Genomic DNA, 21122 nt, shown 5'->3' on the forward strand with positions numbered 1-21122 from the left:
AAACGCCGCCTAACCAAATAGGATCTACACAAGGGCGCGCGTCCTAATGGCTGCCGTTAACTGTGTGTGCGTTTTTTGAATTGTTTCTAAATTGTCGTCTGTAAAGGCACCTGGAAAAACCCAGGAAACACATTTCAACAGCCCGATGAGGAACAACATTTCCACTGTAGGTGTGCCTTCATCTTTCTTAGAGCAGTTGGGCTCCCCACCTAGGTGCTGAAATTCCTTCCCCGCTATGATCTAGATTAGGCCCACACACTGCTGTGAGAACAGGGCTGATGAATTAGAGCATCAGTGTGGCTCAGGCCTGACCATGGAGATCAGCAGGCCTTGCTGAAGACCCAGCAGAATGGACTGCAATGGTGACTTCGCTATGGCTATTGCTTACCTTTGCAAACTATTAGCAGGGGATGGCATGTGAATGCAGAGCTATTGAATGCGATGCTCGCAAACAATGATGCATTAAGCAGGTTGGATTACCCTCAAATAAATAATTAAAAGTATGGCAATTTGTTTAAACAAGATGAAACTTGAGGTTTTTTTCTTAACTAACACAGTTTCGAAGTTCATTTTGGTGACTTTGGCTGACCTTGCCAAAATTGTTTTTGCGAAGGCAAAGAATAGCCTTAGTATAATAGGGTTATTGTTCTTATTGTACCCATTGTTGTAATGTCTCACCACATAACTGAAAGCCACACTCCATATTGTTTTTCAGGGCACTGCTAAATCCATCAGATAAAGCTTGCGCATTATAAACAACACCATAAAGCTACATCCAGCATGGGCTTGATTTTGATTATCAAAGCTGCAGGTCTGACATTAAGTCAGATTTATGAACTTTTATGCGCAAACGCTTCTGAAACCTTCATATTCCTCGGGGCTCCACATGGGACAAGTCCCAGTTTCTCCAGATGCAAATCTACTTAAATATGGAAAAACTGACCAGAGTCCAGGGCAATCATGGATCCAGACAGGAAAATAAGACGACCACTTCCAACCACAGCAAATACTTTACATTTTACTTCAGTTACAGCATACTCTACAATACAGTATGGAGATGAACTTTATCAGTAATCCTGTGCATCACTGATCTCTCATGTGAAAGCATTCAATATTCTGCAGGATATAGCTTAGTATAATGATTAAAGGTTTTGAGAGCCTGGGAAAAAGCGGCTATCAAATCCATAAATGGTCAAATCTAAATTTAAATGACCACAGTTAAACCACACTCTCTGCTTGGTGGCTTTCAGTGATGTTTAGAAAAGGAGCCAAACCATCTTTACTAATAAAACAAAAAAAATGGACCTTAATCAAAACATTATGCATGATGCATGCTTCAACTTGAAAAAAGCAAATAAAGCTGATAATTAAAAAGACCTACTAATAATATTGGGTCAGCATTTGAAAATACAGTGATTAAACCCAACATCAGTCTCACAGTTAAACTTTTCTAACTGCTCGACTTTATCTATGAGTAAAAACACAGGGATAGCTTTTTTTTTAAAACTTGACTGAAAGAAAATGCCGCACATCACCAAAAAAACACCTTTGAAATAAGATCTAGGCAAAGAAACACCTCAGCCACTTTAGCCTTCTCCTTTGGATGGTCCATCCAAAAAAAAACAAAACAACAACTGGTAAATCATTAGCCTGGCAAGTCCATACCTGACCACTCAAGAGAAGGATTAGCCTTGCAATCAATACCAACATCACAGCATTTATGCACGTTGGTTTGTCTTCAGTTTAGTCTTAAAATGAATGATGTTGCTTCATTTCAAAAGCTCACAAATGGAAGAACACGCTTAACAACTTTGTCTTTAAGTGACCCCGGCAAGCATTTCAGCAGCAGGAGAACAATATCAAAAAATAAACACATAAAAAAGCAGCTCAGTAAATAACACTGCAGCAAATAAACAAACAGAACAACAGAAAGCCCGGGTGAGCAGCAGTGCGCACGTTTGGTGAAACTCTTCTGTGGACGTGTGAAACGTCAGGCTACTCACCCTCCTCTCTCCCGCGCTGAACCGAACGTCCCTGTGTGTCCCACTTACAGCCACTGCTGGGACCTCAACTTTAGAGTCCTACCCAGCGTCCTGCCCAGACACAGTTTCCCTGCTTCTCAGTCCTGCACTTACAGTGCTCTGTGTGTTTACGCAGGCTCCAGGCACCCCCCACCCACCCACTCCTTCCCAGATCCCCCTGTTCCCCCCACCCTCCCCTGTGGGAGCAGACCAGTCCCTCCCCCAACTCCCAGAGTCACGGAACTATTGTTGAGGCTGTTTCGAAGGAGGAGTGTGTGTGTGTTTATGTGCGTGTGTTTTGAACCAAAATTTACTCTACATCTGGGTCAACCATGTTTGAAGTCACAATGTGGAGGAAGGACGGAAGAGAATAGAGAGAGATAGAGAGAGATAGAGTGCAAGAGAGAGAGAGAGAGAGAGAAAGAGAAAGAAAAGTGATCTGCTCCAGCTAAAGGGGAAACATGTGGAGGACTTCCTGCTGTGGTCTCCTGCTGAGAAGCAAACTTAAGGGAGTGTGGAATTTTCTTGCTAAGCCCCGACCGCCTGCCATTGGAGAAGGTGTGAGGGGCGACCCGTTTAAAGAATGGCTGAGCTCATTACTCCATTTCAAAAGCCGGTCGTCCTCCCTCCGTTTTTCGTCACCTGCCTCTTTACCACCCCCGCCCCCTAACCCCTCCCCACCTCTCCCCTAATTCAAGGCCCCACAACTTGAAAGCAGGACAATATGAGTGAATTCAGGTTGACAACGTGACCATGAGCGCGAGACTCAATCAGGACTGGGTCCCGCCTCTCTCTGCGACAAAAGGTTTCCTTCAGCTTATCGGTATGCAGGACGGGTGTACTTTCAGCGTAAAGTTTTGGTAAACAGGTTCAGAGCACGAGCGGGGAAAGCTCCCCCCCAGATCAAAGAAAGAACGCAGTGAAGGGGAGGTCTGAACAATGGAAAGATCTGCAGCGTTTCTGCTCAGTTCTCAAAGGAACCTCCACCGATTGCCAAAAATTTCAACACCGTATAAGCGGCGCCCTTCTTAAGTTAACATGAGACATTCGGGGCTGTGCAGTTCTGAATTAACATACGCATGCATTCCCAGTGCCCGATGATGGGAAGATTGTATCAGTTGCTTGGTGTAAAATAATATAAAACAGACACATCCAGACTTGCTTTGTCTCAGTTACACCTCCAGCCAAACATAAAACCACACAGGAACAGAGGGATTATTCTGTGCTGAAGCCAGCTGCTCTTAAAGTCATCAATTAGCAAACACCGCAAGGCACATTTTACTGCTGCCATGATGCACTTGTACTTCGCTAAAGCCTTGACTCATATGGGGATAATGCACACCAAGGGGACCTACAACAAGTTTTGATGTCATGCGAGGATGCAAGTAAGTGTGCCGAACATGAATACTGGTGCAGCTGACTTCCACAATAGGGAGCTTGTATCATTCACAGTTTCCGACTTGTTTTAAACGTATACACTGCAGCACTGATTTCTCGCAAGAAGTGTGAATACTGCCATTACTCAAAAGCCGCTGTTTTATTTTGGACACAGGCTTAATTGAAACACATTAGACAGCAGGGAGGATCCTGGTGTGAAAGGAACATCGACGGTAATTTGTAGCCATCAATATTTTACCCCTGGAAAGGTGACGTGCAGGTGAGGAGAGGAAAACCGCTTTGAAAAATTGATGGACCTCAGCTTCTGCCTCCACGATACTTGAGTGATTTATTAAAGCCTGTCCCAAAATGAAGTCAAAATGAAGAATGTGCTTCTGTAGAACACTTTAGAAAAAAGTTTAATGATGCCGTGCGAAAAGATAGCGAGGACATCATTCTGTCTCCTCTCTCTCTAAAAAAAAATTAAAACAACAAACAAACAAAACTGCCAAGCTGCCTTCTGCTTGAAAAATCCCTCCTGCCAACCCAATCCCCTGCTGAATAAAGTACAAACAGCGGATTTTGTGATGAGGCCTCTGTCTGTCTTGACTGGAAGTTCCTATTTAAGATTCTGAGCAACTCTTTTAATTAGCCACCTGCTTCGGATAGTAGATTGAATTCATATGAAACAAATATATATGAAAAAATGATTTCTAGATTGCCATTAAGCGTGGGGTTCCTGAGTTCATGTGGCTGTGCAGCTGGCTACAAGAAAAAAGAAAAAAAGAACTTTGTGCGACACTTCTTTCCCTGAAGGACACAGTCTTATCGTGCCTTTAAACAAAAAATGATAAGACCAAAAGCCCCCTATAAGCCAGATTCTCTGATGAAAATGCTGAATACTAAATAAAATGGAACTGATTTACTATACAACACAACACAATACTTCATAATTATAATTATGCCATGTTTCAAACTTAAATACGTGGTTGAAGCAGTTGTATTATGTCATTTTGCAAGAGGTTGCCAGAAGCCTGGTGTGGTGCCACTGACAAAATGAAACAGTGCTGGACAGTATCTCAGATATGTGACACACGTACTGATTAATCCTAAACCAAATACCATTTGCATAATTATCTCCTATGTAATATGGTTTTCTGCAGTTTTGGCATTTGTGTGATATGAAAGTGTGTCAGTGCTGCCGTTATGAAAGCATAGTTGATGAAAGAAAGTTTTCAGTGTTTTAATATGAACAGTTGTGGGCATCCCTTTGCCTCTGGTCACATCACACTCCAGCTGAACTGTATCTCTGAAGATGGACTGAAGGGAGTGTTGTACCCAGCCAGATGTGGAACGTGCCAAGGGGCAGACTTGACATTTTTATCAAACAGAGGCCTGAAGAATGGCCATTTTTTAACTGACATTTCTTGATCTCAAATCCAAGGCAATGGAATTGCGGTTAGCAGTACAGAGACCTTGGTGGAACCGATGGAAGTCCAGGAGTGTGAATTACACAAAAAGCATAAACTGATTACTGGTGCTGGCCCAGTCTAGTATGCATTTTCTGATCAGATAACAACTGTCATCTAATTAGCATTTTCACTGCTGAAATTAAAACCTCATTGCTGCATTGTAATCATCAGCAATGTTACTCTCGAAAGCACACGGCAATTATAATGATCACTATGGAGGAAGAATAATCACAGACTCTACCCAATCTATGCTAATGCAAACTTCACAAAAAAGAAAAAAAAAACTTGCATCACTTTTTTTAGCTCTTGAATCCCAGATAAAATATATATTTTTTAATTAACAAAAAACTATTAGGACAAAATATGACTATACTGTAACACTTCAGGTCCATGTATGCCTATTTCAATACAACATATTTAATGCTGTGAACAATACAAAGAATGATTAGCTTAATTGGCCAGAAAGCTTTGAATTGTCCGAATGACCCGCATGGGCTGCACCCTATTGTCTGGTACAAGTAATTAAAACAGTTGTCTGTCACATATAGGTATTAATTTAGTAAAAAGAGACAACTGAACACCTAATTGAGCAATAATGTAAACATCATGGTTCTTCACATATTCAAGGTATAGTTACTTCATTGTATTCCATAATTTAAAAAGTGCTTATGCCAATAGATGCATTTATTCAAGAGAAAATTATGAGATACACCAAAGGTTTATTGAGTGATTTTTGATATTTAGTGAATAGCCTTAATTTTGCAGTTTTGGTGCTTTTGGCAACATCTGTGGTGACTGGTCGTCACAAAAGTTCATTTTCACACTCCAAATTTCAGAGCTCCACTTGAAATGGAGCTATTACAAGAAGCACATCGAGTGCTCATTTTTCTTAGAAGATAAAATATAATATTATTTTGGAGAAAGAAGACTGCAAACAATGTGGCTATTACTGACACAGTAATGGTAATTATCATATCAAATCTAACTTTAAAGAAGCTTATTGGATTTTAGACACTTGCTCTTTTGTATTCAGCATGCAAGTTTCTGTGCATGCATGATCACATTTGAATATTTGGCGGGTTTGTCGCACCCAACACCACCAGTGTAAAATACCATATAGAGCAGCAATTTCAGCACACAAACACATTGAATCAATATTGCTGCAAAAATGGCATCACGAAAAGGCATCAAAAGAGAGAGGAGAGATATTTATCTGAAGAGAGAAGTGCAGTGAAGGGATAATGCTAGAGTGGTGAACGTGCTGGAGCTCAGATACAGATGCAGATAAACCCATGGCTGGTTTCCTCGGTTTGACAAAGCAGAGGTGATTGATTTAGTTCACATTCGCCCTGAGGGGGGCTGGGTCCGCTCCCAACTGTAGTACTGCATTACTACGCAGCAGTCAGCAGTCACATGCCTAAAATCCCCCCCCCCCACCCCCGCCACCCACACACACACACACACTTTGCCTTCCTTATGACGGCAAAGAATCGCTTTCTGCTTGTGGATTTTTCACCGCTGTCGGGTTATGAAGGAACTGAATTGCTTCCAGATCATCGGCTTCTGGTGCTTACCCAGAATGCCCTAGCGCTAGTGGTATGCCACGATAGGGCCAGCCTCTGGGGGCAAGAGAAAAATCAGGCCTCTGTATGCATGGGCATAAAAACCCACCGCGTCCTGCCAGCTTTGAGTCACGCCACCGCCAATGGACTGAAGTACCCTCAGCCTTCACAGCAAAGGAAGAGAGCACCAAAGCCTACAGAGGATGAATGACAATGTCTGCACTGAATACATGCTGGGCAGCTTTAACTCTGTCTCCCCCTCACTACAATAGAAACGCTTTGTAGTTTGATTAAACAAACTAAAGATACTTCATTTGGCATTGTTCACTGATTTAGAAGCCAGATACATCCACATGACCAAACCACGTGAGAGGTATGCCCAGAAAAGTTCACCTAATGGATATATAACAAACTTTTGAAATTTTTTTTTACATTGGGATGACAGAGGACAGGTATCACTTTCTGACAATTTTCTCAGACACAGTTCAGTTAAATATATGACAGGGATTAGGAGTAATACATGTGTGGTTAGGAGTAGAACTCAATGAAATAAATACATGCAACTATAGCACCTGAAATCAATCCTCCATGGTACCAGTGTCCAACCATCAACAGCACTGGGAATGGTCATGGCTAATATACTCATCTATCAATATATTTTGGATAAAAGTACTGCAAATGTGAATTCCACACCTTGCAATCTATTATATTTCAGTATAGTGGAAGTTGAAAACTCAACAGTCACTTAAAAATCAATTGGGTGGATAAGACACCTCTTACTATTTAAGACAGCCAATATAATTGGAAATACCACAGTAGCAAAATTAGTAGTTAAAGATATATATTATATAGTGCCATGAAAAAGTATTTTTTACTTCCTGATTTCCTCTATTATTGAATATTTGTTACACTGAATGGTTTTAGATTTTTAGAAAAAATAAAACTAATATTAGATAAAGAAACATGAGAAAAACACAAAACACATATATTTAATTATTATTTCATTTATTAAAGGGAAAAATACTGGTTGCACCACCTTCAGCAGCAATAACTGCAACCAAATGATACCTATAATTTGATATCAGTCTTCCATATCGCTGAGGAGTTTTAGCCCACTCTTCTTTGCAGAACTGCTCTAATTCAGACAAATTAGTAGGTTTTCAGGTCCTGCCATAGCATCACTATTGGGTTCAAGTCAAGACTTTTACCAGGCCACTCCAAAACTTTAATTTAGCTTCTTTTCAGCCAAACAATGTGCATGATTAGTAACTACATTTAGCAGTTTAACATTGCTCAAGCACATTTAGTTCAACTATTTTAAAAGGCAACAGCTAAGCTCAACTGTTTCAAACACAATATAAGGCAGACAGTAGGATTATCTTGTCAGGACAGATAAAGGCACAAATGCTGTGGTAGAAACACGTGCCTGTCTGAGTGCAATTCATTTTGCTTGTTAGCGCAGATGAAAGCCGCGGAAACAGGGAGAAAAAAAAGAAGAAAAGGAAAACTTACTTCTGTTAGGCTGTTTAACATGAATGTTTTTAATGTTTTTCATGACATAGGAAATTTGACTGATTGTTTAGTGAGACGCTTCAGATAAATAAATGGCTTAATAAATGCACTCTTCGTATATGCTGTGCTACCTGTGTAGGGACTGTCAGAAAGCACAGTGGTATAACAAGTCCTTTTATGAGAAATGTGGTGTACTGCCACAGCACTACTGTGGTTTCAGTTATGAATAAGGGAGACGGGAGAGAGAAAGTGACACAGCCATCAAATTCACACATCAGCGAGCATTCTGTGGCTGCTACTTATGTCTAAAATTTATAAAATTTATACTTGTGTCTGAAGCATATTGGGGCAGCTACTTGTCTGCTGGCTAGATTGGCCTTGCTTAATAATGGCTTGATTCAGAGACATGGCCACCTGCAGTCTCACAGAAATCTGGTGATTCTCCAGGAATCAGCCTTTTCTTGTTCCTGTATCGCCATGCCAATGGGTTATTTCTGTTCCTCAGCATGAGGCTGGTGTTAACATGGGCTTTGATCTAAAATACCCGGGAAGCACTGCGGCAGTTTTCACAGTGCTCGCATAAACACTGATCATTTTAAGCCCAGGATTCATGGTCTGTGCTCCGCCAGCCAATTCAGTCTGTCAAATAAACACACACGGGCTGGAGTTCCACAAGGCACATGCAGCCCATACGGTTCTTTGTGACCAAGGTTCGAACACAAACGTGGGTGTCATCGTTCATGCGTGACCGTGCGGGTATGACCAGCTGGGTGGGACCAACGCATGACCATCCACCGGACAATCAGGGTGCAACTGCAACGTGTCACTGCCTCAGTCTGAACTTGTGTATTTAAAACAGTGGAAGGCTGACTTATGCCGGTGTTTAAGAGCTCTCCAATTACAGAAACTAGGCTTTTCATGTTAAAAAAAACAGACTAAGCAGGTCTTTCAAGTTCCGGCCAATTAGTAGATTGGAACTTGAGTCAGCCCTCCAGCATTGAGTTCTTAAAAAAGGAGGATCACTGTGCTTCCTTTTTTAAAATGAAAGGGATTAATTTTTAGGTAAAGTAAAACACTGGTTTGATTCACATGGTTAAAGGGGAATTTCACAAAAGCATTTATTTTCATACACTGTCCTTTGTCCTAATTATAGTAAGAATGCGATGGTTTTAAAATATTTCTGGTGTTCTTGGTGTTTGAATAATTGAAGTTCAAATGAATTGTTTTTCAAAAAATATCGGCTTATTGAAAATACAATCTCCCATATTGCATTGCTTTCTCTCTTTTCCATAATGCACAAACAATGCACTTATGCCTGGGATAAAGTATCAGTGTGGAAATGCAAATAATCGACCACTCCATGTTCGAAAGCATAAGTACTTACAATGAAGAGTGAACAAAATCATTAACACACTTAATGAAGGTGCACTGCAAAACATTCCATTACTGGCATTTAGCAGATGCTCTTATCCAGAGCGACTTAAAATGCAAAGAAGTGCAAAGATCAGGGATCGAAGGGCAGAAATTTGCTAGCAGGGGACACTACAGTCCCAAGAGAGGCAGCAAGTGCAAGAAGTGCAGACTGGATTGGCAACCTGTCAACTACCAGCTTGGAATAAGCTGGAGGCTTCCTTTAAAATTGAGCAGGTCCATTTCTTGTCAGGTGCAGTTTGTGGAATGACAGACAAAACATAAAATATAGATTTTTCAGGCGAAGGTGGCCTTTAAATTAAGCGCTGCCGAAATAATGTATTTCCTGTTTGAGATCATTCAAAGGACAGGTATTATCATTCACCGGCTTCATTATTATAAAGATTTTATTCTAAATGAAACTCAAATTGAGTTTGTGTTTGCCTGATTCAAAGCTCCGACTGAAATCTCATTATGACACAGCAAGCAGATAAATGACTAAATAAATAAATAAATAAATAAATAAACAAGATCTGGCATCAGAGAGGCTGCTGGGAAGAACACCTGGCGGCCAATCTGTGCCTCCGCCACGCGCTGCAGTGACATCACAGCCAGCTGTCGGAGACATGCTGTGATGCACGGGTTGGCAGGCAGCGTGTGTTACCGGGGACCTACGCCTGACCTGAGCGGCAGCATGTGGACCGCTACGCTGCACACACGTGCTCCTGGTGCACGCGTGTCACGGGCGCGTCTGCGGCGAGCTGCTGCCCGGGCCTGATTCCCCGAGAAGCCCTGCATCAGTTTGGGAGAGCGTGGTCAGGTGCTCTCCAGTGGGACAGGTGCTCTCAGCCCTGGCTTCTGCTCACCCCGCAGTCTGCCAGCTGGACAGCCATTACACCACAGGCACCCATACGGAAAAACGACATACGGAAACATATGGGAACTGCATGTATTTAAATATACGTACTTATATTTTTAATGTATTTATCACACATATATTTTTGCATCATATATTTACATACATTTCAAATACACAGTGAAACTATATTAAAATATCCAAAATTGGCCACTTCTGTGTATTTATGACAAATATTTGCATATATTTAATAAATATATGTGCTTTCCCCAGGAGGAGTCTGTTTTGTGCAATGAGGCGAGGAAAATCCCCCTGACTGAATCCTTCCCTCCCGGGGCAGTGCGGCGGTCAACAACACAGCGCACTAGGGGGCTGCTAGCCACAGTGCTCAGTCCTTTACGGCAGATGCAGTTTGCTTTATTAATGCCGGCACGCAGGGACTTCGGTTTTCACGGGCTTTAAATGATTCAGCTTTGACCCTCATTGAACTCCATTAACAGCAGAGTCCGCTTTGTCAGATTCTATTAGGGCTGACTGTGTTATTTAACATACAGACACACACACACACACACACACACACACAAAACACATAAACACACACACACACAAATAAACTGATTGGAAGAGTTCACAATGCTGTCAGCCATAAAAAAAAAAATCGGCCAGTTTGTTACATATCCTGAAGCATTACATTTCAGCATGTGTTTGGACAACACAAATATGGCAATTTTCAATAAAACAAACAAATTTCATGCTGGCTGTTAAAAAATGATCTGCTGCATGGTGGCTCATTCTGTTAAGGCACTGTTTTAGGACATGAATGTGCCCCACGGTCCCGGATTGAATCTGGACTGTAGCCCTGCATGGTGATGCATAGTTGCCAGTCGGGTTGCTCAGGGTTAGGGAGGGTTCAGTAGGCTGGGACCAGCATCTCACTCCCCACTACCAACCCCCAATGGTTGATGGGGCACCCATGGTCTGCTTGCTAAAGCTACTGCCTGCTTGTATGAACTGTCTCCCTCTGACACATGTCTGTGCAAGCTTGGCTCGTGTGGTGTGGATAAATGAAGCCCGCTGGCAGAAAGGTTTGCTAGTCTCACTCACAATCAAGCCCACTGCACAACTGCACAGCCTGCTTTTTTCCCTCAAAAACCTTTTTTTGTGGACCTTTTTTTGTGTGCGGAACCATCCACAAAAAAAAAAAAGCTTTCTGGGGGGAAAAAGCAAGCTGTACAATCGGTTCGCAATCTAAAATTTTGGTCCATTTCCAAAAGTTTTTAATCCACCAGATTAAAATAACAGAGAAGCATCAACAGAGTCGATTTGTAGTTTCACTGATCTGCGGTTCTACCTGGTGTTCCAATTCCGCCTGCATTACAATGCTAACAACTCAAACACCCGTCCCCAGGGTCAGACCCTGATTACGACACATCTGTGAGTGTGCATGGAAATCTGCTTAGACACCATTTTCCTCACTGACTTCTACAGGTACAAAGCAGTGATGTAGAAACCTGCTCAGTCGCGGACTCTTAGGCTGAATTCCTGCAAAGTTACTGCCAAAAATTTGTATTCAGAGAAATAACGTCACATGCTGTAGATTAAACTGGGATTTTATCAGCTAAATTGCATACTCTTCTCTGAAACGGTCACTGGCTCTGCAATTTTCCAAACTAAATTCCTCTCACTTGAAAAAAAAAAAAAAGACTGGCTTCATGGGTGCAATAGTGAGCTCCAACAGGGAGCTACATTTAGCATGCCTCTTATTTCCAGTTTATAAATACACCATTGGTCTGAATGGGCCAATCCACGTGAGGGTGTTATTTAACAGGTTTTCAAGCATAACCAGAATCGATTTATTCCAGCTTCTTTGAGAAAAATGTTATGATTTTCAAACATACACGTTTGTGTTCCCCTAGCTCTGGGTTGATGAAACTGGAAAAACCAGAAGGGTTTATTTTGTGGTAGTCATGTTATTTATTGCCACTTGGGGATTCACAAGTATTCTGTGTGCTTTTCTAAATTGTAAAAAATATATTTCAAGGTTCTTATTATATGTACCATCTATATTTTTATTACTTTATTGTATGTTGGTGTCACAGCCCTCCTTATTTACTGTTTTATTTCCCATAGCTTGCTGCAACATTTTATAGTAACCTCCGGTCAGAAAGTGTATTTTCATATAATTTCAAATATGCTCTGGGAGCACAAGTGGATGAAAGCTACAGCAAAGTGCATTTGAAAGCCAGGCAGAATGGGATTTTTTAAAAAAAATTCAATTATAATTATATATTTTTATATTAAACTGCTATTTTACAATGTGAGATACATCTTATGTGCTTATGCTCATTCAGGACATACAATGTCATTCTCACTGTGTTAATACATACTGCAGAATAGGTTACAAAAATCCACCATAATCAGTATTTCACATTTGACAAATCTGCCAATCTTATTTTTCTTTCCTTACATCCATCAGTGCACCGATTCATTTTCGCCAGTAGGAGGTGCACTCCTTTGCTTTTTTCAGAGGCTTGTGTCTGTTGCCTATCCCCTCATGACATTGCATTGTTAAAGTCTGTCAGTCACTGTTAATTGCACAGACAGGTCGGAATCTGCCAATACCAGGCACACTTCAGATGTCTGTCAAAGCTGCTCACAGATGCATCTGCCTCTATGTTCCTGGGAGCTCAGACGATTGGTCAAAAAGGGTTTTAAACTTCATTAAGTACCCCTCTCCTCACATGGTTATAGAAGACTGTCATGTGGTTGACATGACATGTGGTTATAGAAGACCGTCATGAGTTTACCATTGCTATGTGAAATATATGCAATTAAGATCATAAAAATCTGCCAGAATGTCGCCATATGTATGCTACTGTGTTAGCGCATTAGACTCAACATAGAGAAAGTTATTTTTGAGACACCTGTGACATGCCTGACTGACAGAGTGAAAATTGAAAATATTCCAAAGTTACTCTTTCATATGAATTTTTCATGAGAATTGATATGGACAGTTCCAACTGACTGCAACATCATACATAAACACTCCTGATGAATACAGAGGGAGGCATCTTTCTTAACATAATTTATATCCAGCCAAAAGCAATAGGACAACTTGTATCAAATATCCAATAACTGAATTTTAATGCGAGGACAGCTGAGATATGTACATTGATTTTAACAACTTGACCACGTAATGACTGCTCTATAGTAGAACAACAAATTGGAAAACCCAAAATACCCCAGGGCAGATGCACCCACACTTGGAAATGAAATAAAACAAATGGCTTATGAAATGAATCCTGTTTTGAGGAAGCTAAGCAGAAAACAAGATAAAGTCATCAATTTTCAGGCATTCCTCTTTCCCATTAGATTCCCCACATAGGGAAGCCATGTTAGAGGTTCTAGCACAGCCTCTTCCACAAAGCTACTATGTTCTTTTCAGATCTCACCAATCTAACACAGTGGCTCACTATTGCCCCAGGCATACTGCCCCCTAAATTTATAACAAATGTGTATATAAAGAAGGTTACATATAAAAGGTTATAGGTTATATAAAAGGTTACAACAAATACAAAATGTGTATGGCTAAATATTATGCTAATGGGATCATCTTAATATGAATACAGAGGGTATAAGGTAGGTGGACTGTAATTAAAACCACAATGAAGGTAAGGGGGAGTGATTTTAGACCAAACGGGTCACACCAAAGGACTCTTTGCATGTGGTACACAATGGTGTACCACATTCAACTTGCACCAAATAAATGCAACGGCAGCTTTGAAAAAAATGATGGACAATACCTTAATGTATTACTCTTTAACAGGCAACAACTATGAATCTAAATTCTTTGACCAGTTCACAATGGTTTGCCTCATGCAAAATACATCCGTTCAATGAAACCACTTACGCAAAATAAAAAAGAAAAAGAAAATGTCTTGCACAGGCAGAAGCTAACACTCAAAAATGATTTCAAGCACCAAAATGTGTTAAATAGATGCAGCGAAGCTCCAGAAGTTTGCCTGTGTCTAGGTAAACTAGGGCACGTCGCTCCACGTCACGAATCAACACAACAAACACGAAAGGCCACTGGCGCCTAGCAGCATGCTGACAGAATGCACGCTGCAGCGAAATGACTTGTTTGACCATCCGGCCTCAGCCTGTCACATGGGATAACTCATCATAAATTTGCAAATGCAAACAGCGGCAGCACAGCCAGGACTGAAATAGCAATATTTTTGGCTGAAGCCGTGCTTTCAGTGTCTTTCTGTGCTTAACACACTGCCATGGTTAAAAAATACATCACTCCATTTATCAGCTCCCATAATAACTGAATGACTGCTACACAAAAGAAAACCACATCTTTGGGTGTGTAAACAGACCGATTGTCAGAGGCCAACAACAGAAGGCAATTTTATTGTTTCAATCTAACTTTGATGGTGGGTTATGGATGCACAATTAACATTTTGGATAAGCCCTATTTCTCATAAACTTGCATTTACATGTTGAGGTCTGACAATAGCTGAGAATGTTATTTTCTGGGGCACATCGTCGCTGTGTTTCCATGTTAACAAAATATAATCGACCTGCAGAGAAATCACTACTAACGTGACACAAGTAACAAAGCACTGCCAAAGTGTAAGGAAAACTGAGATTTTTTACACCAATTCTGTGGGAGCTGCCCGGGCTGAGAGTCCCAGGTCTTTCAGAAAACGCTGAATTAGTAACAGACTCCTGCTGTCTCAGCAAGGGGGTATTTCACCAAGCAGAATTACTGAGTTAACTGGATAACTGCGCTGAGTAAAACCTGGAAAGGCTCTCTTTACTTCAGTCCATGCTCCAGATTTGGGAGGGCTACAAGATTTACTCAGAGTCAGGGCCCAGGCCCAGACTGCATCCAGACCGTCTGGAGAGCAAACAAACCTAAGATCTCAAAAGCGGCCAATGGCAAGGGAATACCGCAGCCAAGATTTCCTGGGAATTAACATTCTGAATCCTTTATCTCAGACACAGTTTCACCGAGAGAAAAAAAGACTGCATTTTAGCTACCTGGATCCTGGCCAAAGTGATGTTTCAATTGACAAGGGAATATAAGTGAGTGTCAGTACCCACATCGTCTCTGTCAGCAAGCCCCACTGACATGACATTCCACACAATTCACTTGACACAAAACATTCAAACCCAATCCCAGCTCTAACACAATAGCTGTCAAAACACATCCTAAGTGCAACTTCGGAACATACATTTTCATGATGGATGATTATCGTGCAAAGCTCCTTTCTGCTGTGGTTTTAAACAGAAATTACTGCTTGTTAAAAACTTTTTCCCATATTTTGTGTTCAAAATAAATACATTACAGTGGAGCAGCTGAAAACCATTGTAGTGAGTTTGAAAAGAGAAACACAGAAGAGTTCAATCAGAGGAACACATGCTGCTGAGTTTGAGACACGGAAGTTAACTGCATAAGTCTCTTTTATTCTAGTACATTCCTGTTCACAATAGTTCACTCAATAGTACTATGAAGGAGCACAGCCAGGCAGTAGATGGAATTTAAAAGAAGTGTACTATACCCACATGTGTGAACTACAAGGAGAAAATAAATTGATCCTTTATTTATTGAAAATCTGCAGCAAACATGCAATTCTACAGTGCTAACCAGGCCATGGCATTTGAAAAAAAAAAAAAAAAACAATTTACAGTTTAAACATTCACATTTCTAATACCAGAGTATGTTGGATACACAAGTCATGTTAAATTTTCAACTACATACCACAGTACATAAATGAATAAACAGAAATAAAATCCTTTGGTATTATTATGAATGCTGCCTCAGCCGACATGTTTTCAAGGCTTGGATTAGAGTGTGTAGCCCTCGGTGGCATTGTGTATTTACGCTTTATGGAAAACGCCAGGAGCGGAGGACAACCTCTGCTCAGCACCGCCCCGGTGGGAAGCTACGGAAAAGCCTTCGGACCGATTGTCTAATTACAGGGCGGCCCGCTGCTGCGCGCTATCCAATGCAAAGCTGTTGAGCAGGTGCTGCCTGCATCCTCCTGACAGGAAATCCACCATGATGGAGATAAAGCAGCGCTGTCCTGCTTCTGAAGGTCACAGGAGGGGGGCGAGCAGGGGGGAGGAAGCGATGCTCAGCGGGGAGCAACCATACAAATACTGAGGGATCCTATTTTTGGAGAGCGAAATTGGCAGGCAGTAGTCCTAAACTCCAGGCATCCCTGGAATGTCTTTAAGGTTCTCAATTTATAGGTCTGTACAGCTCAGTCCATCGCTCCGAGCCGACGGTAAGTGGAAATACATGCACGCGAAGACGCGAGCGGGATCAGACCCGCTAATATATAACTCAGTCTTCAGCAGGGCAGTGTGGGAGCAGCTACAGGTTAAAAACAACGCGAAAAGGGTCGATGTCGCCATCTGTCTGAATGACATGCCTGTTTTCTCAGCGGAGTCATTAAACCTGCTCCTTCTGCACCTTTAAATAACGTCTGCCCCTTTTAGGGAGGGGAGGGGGGATCCTGATTAAATAGGAATTATGATGAGAAACAGATGTCACAAGGAGAGGAAAATGTGCGAACACAGGTTAAAAAATGTAGACGGTCACAGCTTGAAGAGTGAAAGCCGGCACCCCCTCCCCCCCCCACCAGGCCGAACGGCAAAGGCGAAAACTATTTCAATTTAGGCAACTTCATACTTTACTGGGTACTACTGTCCTCCCTGATTGCTGAAAGCAATTTGCTTCATTTGGAGTTTCAGTGTAATTAACAGAGAGAGAGAGAGAGAGAGAGAGAGAGAGAGAGAGACTACAGTGAACCAAGCCCTTACAAAGCCAAGCCACCTCAGGAGCAGCAGCCCAGCTCATCGAGGGGCCTGTATTTCCCCCAGCGTCTCAGAGCCTGTACCGCCATCTGGCCACAAGGAAGAAACAGCGCTTACTACTGAGGCCTTGTTCACAAACACACACAAACACACACACACACACAGGTACACGCACACACACACACACACACCCACACACACACACACACACACACACATAAACACACACACGCACGCACAAACACACATACACACACACACCCACACGCACGCACGCACACACACACACACACACACTATTGCACACACACACAAACACACAGGCATGTGCGTGCATGCACACACACACACACTCCTTGAATGGAGTACCATTTAAGCCAGTCAAGTTGTTCCAATGAGAAGCAACAATGGTGCTAAGGTGGGATCTGTGTCTAGACCAGTGATAGCTAATCCTATTCCTGGAGATCTGCCATCCTGTAGGTTTTCATTTCAAACCTATTTTGGCAAACTTGACTCTACTAATTAACAGCTCAACAAGATCTTTAGCAGTTGAATGAGGTGTGCTTTATTAGGTTTGGAATGAAAACCTACAGGATGGTAGATATCCAGGAATAGGGTTAGTTACCACTGTTCTACATAATATGGGCGGCAGGGACTTGTTTGAAAACTGTTCTCTTCACTCTTTGTGGCAATGAACTGAACTGTGTAGGCGGGTAACATCAAAGCAATTAGAGAGGTATTTTGGCATCTTTGTTGATAAGCATGATGCTAAGAAGTATTCACTTATTGTATGTCGCTTTCAATAAAAGCGCCTGCCAAATAAATGTAATGTAATGTAATGAATGGGACAATGGGACAGTATATTGGAAGTAGTGTAGTGTACATCACCTTCTTAGATGTGCACATAAGGCAGCAGAAACACAAATAAAAACATTGCTGGAGGGGGAGGCAAACCAACAAAAAGGTTCAGCAATATTCGGCACATGCAACCAGACACAGAAGAGCAAGGGCTGATAAATGAAATGCCGACAGAAATAAACAAGTAACCATTAACTTGCTTGGCAGAGGCTGCGGTACTACCAAAATTAAGCCAAAAGCATCAGCATTCTTAAGTCCAGTGCTGCAACCAGTACGAAACACACTGCACACATTCAGAGACCATGTTATTATGGCTGCTGTAGACTTTTTTTTTTTCCAGTGAGTGCATCACAATGGACAGCCACAGAAAGTAATGTTCAAATCTATAACTGTTACAGTGTCACATGACTGTGCAGAAGGGTGGGGGTGGCGGGGTGCTTCCTGTATGAAATGGTACCGCTGTCTGACCCAATCTGTGGAGATTAGGCCAGGTTTATGACATATAAAGATCGCCATAATTACCCTTTTACATGCATACTTTTAAAACAATCAGAAGGGTTATGCAACAGTTTTAGAAACAGTGAAACTAGTGTTTATACCGAAAAAGAAACGTCTCCAGTCCAACGACCCATTAACAACAGGAGGAAACTTCTGAATTACAGTTATTATAAATATTTGACGTGTTTAGAGCACTGAGATTTGGTTCGAGGAAGATTTTACTCCTTTTCACTTCAAAATCGGCTTGATGGAAATACCTTCTGATCAACTTCCTTCTTGCAGAATCACACACACCCAACACCCCGACAGACAGACACACATACTCTCTCTCTTTCTCTCTCTCTCTTACACACACATACACACACACACACATCAGCACTGAATGAAAAATAATAAATCATGCTCCATTGTCCATTTATCCAATTCTCTCTCTGAATTAAACATTGATCATTGTACTTCAGGGCAGGATGAGTTCACGTTCCCCTATGAATAACACAGAATGGGAAATGCTTGCATGTTCACATATGAACTGTGATGTGAAATGCTATAATCCAGCCGAGTAGACCATTCATGATCAATCAGTGTAGCACTCTAATTGAACATATCTGTGTTGAATTTACAATGTATTAAATCATGGAAACCCAACAGGAGAGCTGATGTATATTCACCACACCAGTCATTTTGACTGCAATGCGTGTAATGAAACTGTATACATCATATTAAAAGAGCCTTCCTTTGAAGAGCCTCGGGTTAAAAAATACAAAAACAAATATTTTCATAATTCATTCCAACAAGATAAGATAGTCATGTTGTTTCTGCTTATTAAATCTCAGCTAACACATTGAAATTCATGCACCCAATGGATGTGTTACAAAAAACTCAAATGTGACATTTTTTACAAATGAAATTAGGTTTAAAAACAAAAACAGGAAGGCTTCTAGACAGTAAACACTCTAAAAATTATTATTTGTACACTTATCTCATATGATTGTGACACTACAGGAAGTGAGTCAATGGAGTTTGCTGTTATCAGAGATCCTATAAGGCAGGGACAGTCAATTCTTTGTCTTGCATGAAGCACACTTTAGTTATCTTTAGTCAACATCTGAGTTAAATCTGGTAGAACACATGAGGTGATTCTACCTAACCTACCTGATGACATAAAATAAGAGCCAAGTATAATTTGCCCTCATGAAGCTGGATTGGTTGTAATGACTACTATGACAAAGAGTAGATTAGTCTTGCCGCTGTGATAACAATGTTCCTGAAGTTGTTGTGTCTTTCTCATGTTTTTCCCAAAGACTATTTTGCACGAGTTAACAGATACAATGTAAGGGAGAAAATTTATATAAATATTCAGCCAGTGTGTGCCTCCAAAGTGTCTCTGTTCAACCTCCCTTGTTACATGCAGTACAGTACAATCATCTGGCAGATGCCATTTACCAGAGTGAAAAACAGGTATCACCAAGAAGGCATAGAGGTTTATGCACAGTCTCTAATTTTCCACGGTCCATCCTCTGGCTCGGTGCCTCGTCAAACTCCTCAAACAGGGAGGCGGCAGCCTCAAAGACTGCCCAGAGAATTGCAGCAGAGCCAAAACTATCCAAGCATAACAAAAGAACACCTACTATACACAGATACAGGAGTGGAATACATTGACTTCCATTATAGCCTGAAGGGCAAACCGCTTCACCTCACTCTATTTTTGCAACAAACTGCACAAATTTTATATATCCAGGAAATATTTTCAGCACACCCAACAGCTCCCCACTACCCCTTCTCAGCCCACAATGTCCAAAGATAATCCCTCTCTCTATAACTCATCCTATTGGACCACATGTAACACTCAGACAAAACCCAATTGGACACGCACAGGAAGCATACTTCAGTATTACACCACGTTGCATTCATCCATGAAGCACCAAGGCGAGATTCTGAACTTCTCCATTGAAATTTAAAGCTCTACTTTTGGGAACCAGGGGAGACGTATCACAATGTTAAGTTCTGTTATGCACTGAGGATGTTAGAAGGGCTGGTGAAGGAAGCTAAACTCTTTTTATTTTAGGCTTGCCTTGATGGTTTTCATTCATCATTGTAGGGTGTGTACAGAGAACGGCTGGCTATGATGAATACGCTTTCAAATTTACTGTATTTGCTCATTTGCTCAGTAAGCATACATTCCTAGCCATACATCAACTGCATTTTATTGGTCTGGCAAATCGTGACAATGACACTGCATTTCTCAGATTTCATATGATATTTGCTTAGAGTATCATCTGAAAAACTGGAATTCCCAGAAGTCTTGTGAGATGCATTTGTAAACTATGCCTTTAATCTGTAAAGTTGAGGGTAGCAGCACTGGAACAATGATGATTTGAGAGTTTTTTTTCCACAGTCTTTTTGTGACTCCATCACCCATCATTCCCTCAGGGTCTGGGTTGATTGCTTGGTGATATACCACGTCATGAAATGAAAGCCCTCACCAAGGCCTCCAGGGCTTCAGTGGTAAGTTTGGAATGCAACCCACATCTCCCTCCAGGTGTGACTTCAGGAAAGCATTCCCAAGAAATTGGATTTCTACTCTTCCTGTTTTTTATAACCTTGACGAAATGCGTCTAAATACCAGGGATTCATCAGAAATGCTGGCAAGTGACTTCATACTCCTTTTTAGAATAGAAAGCTCTCCAGAACGGAATGTTTTTGTTCTCTAACTTCACTCCAGTTT

At 41.4% G+C, this 21122-nt stretch overlaps 1 protein-coding gene across 12 annotated transcripts in view; it reads right to left on the reverse strand.

Annotated features, from left to right (window-relative positions):
• Positions 1 to 21122, reverse strand: part of si:ch211-285f17.1 (sickle tail protein homolog) — a 170390-nt gene that overhangs the window by 91566 nt on the left and 57702 nt on the right. The window contains exon 1 of one of the 12 annotated variants that reach the window (XM_064332800.1): positions 2004 to 2154. The exons of the other annotated variants lie outside the window; for them this stretch is intronic. The gene's annotated coding sequence lies outside the window, so the exon portion shown is untranslated. Of the gene's footprint in view, positions 1 to 2003; positions 2155 to 21122 lie in introns of those variants that run through there. 12 annotated transcript variants of the gene reach the window in all.

This window comes from Anguilla rostrata, chromosome 4 (assembly GCF_018555375.3).
Source record: "Anguilla rostrata isolate EN2019 chromosome 4, ASM1855537v3, whole genome shotgun sequence".
Taxonomy (NCBI): Eukaryota; Metazoa; Chordata; class Actinopteri; order Anguilliformes; family Anguillidae; genus Anguilla; species Anguilla rostrata.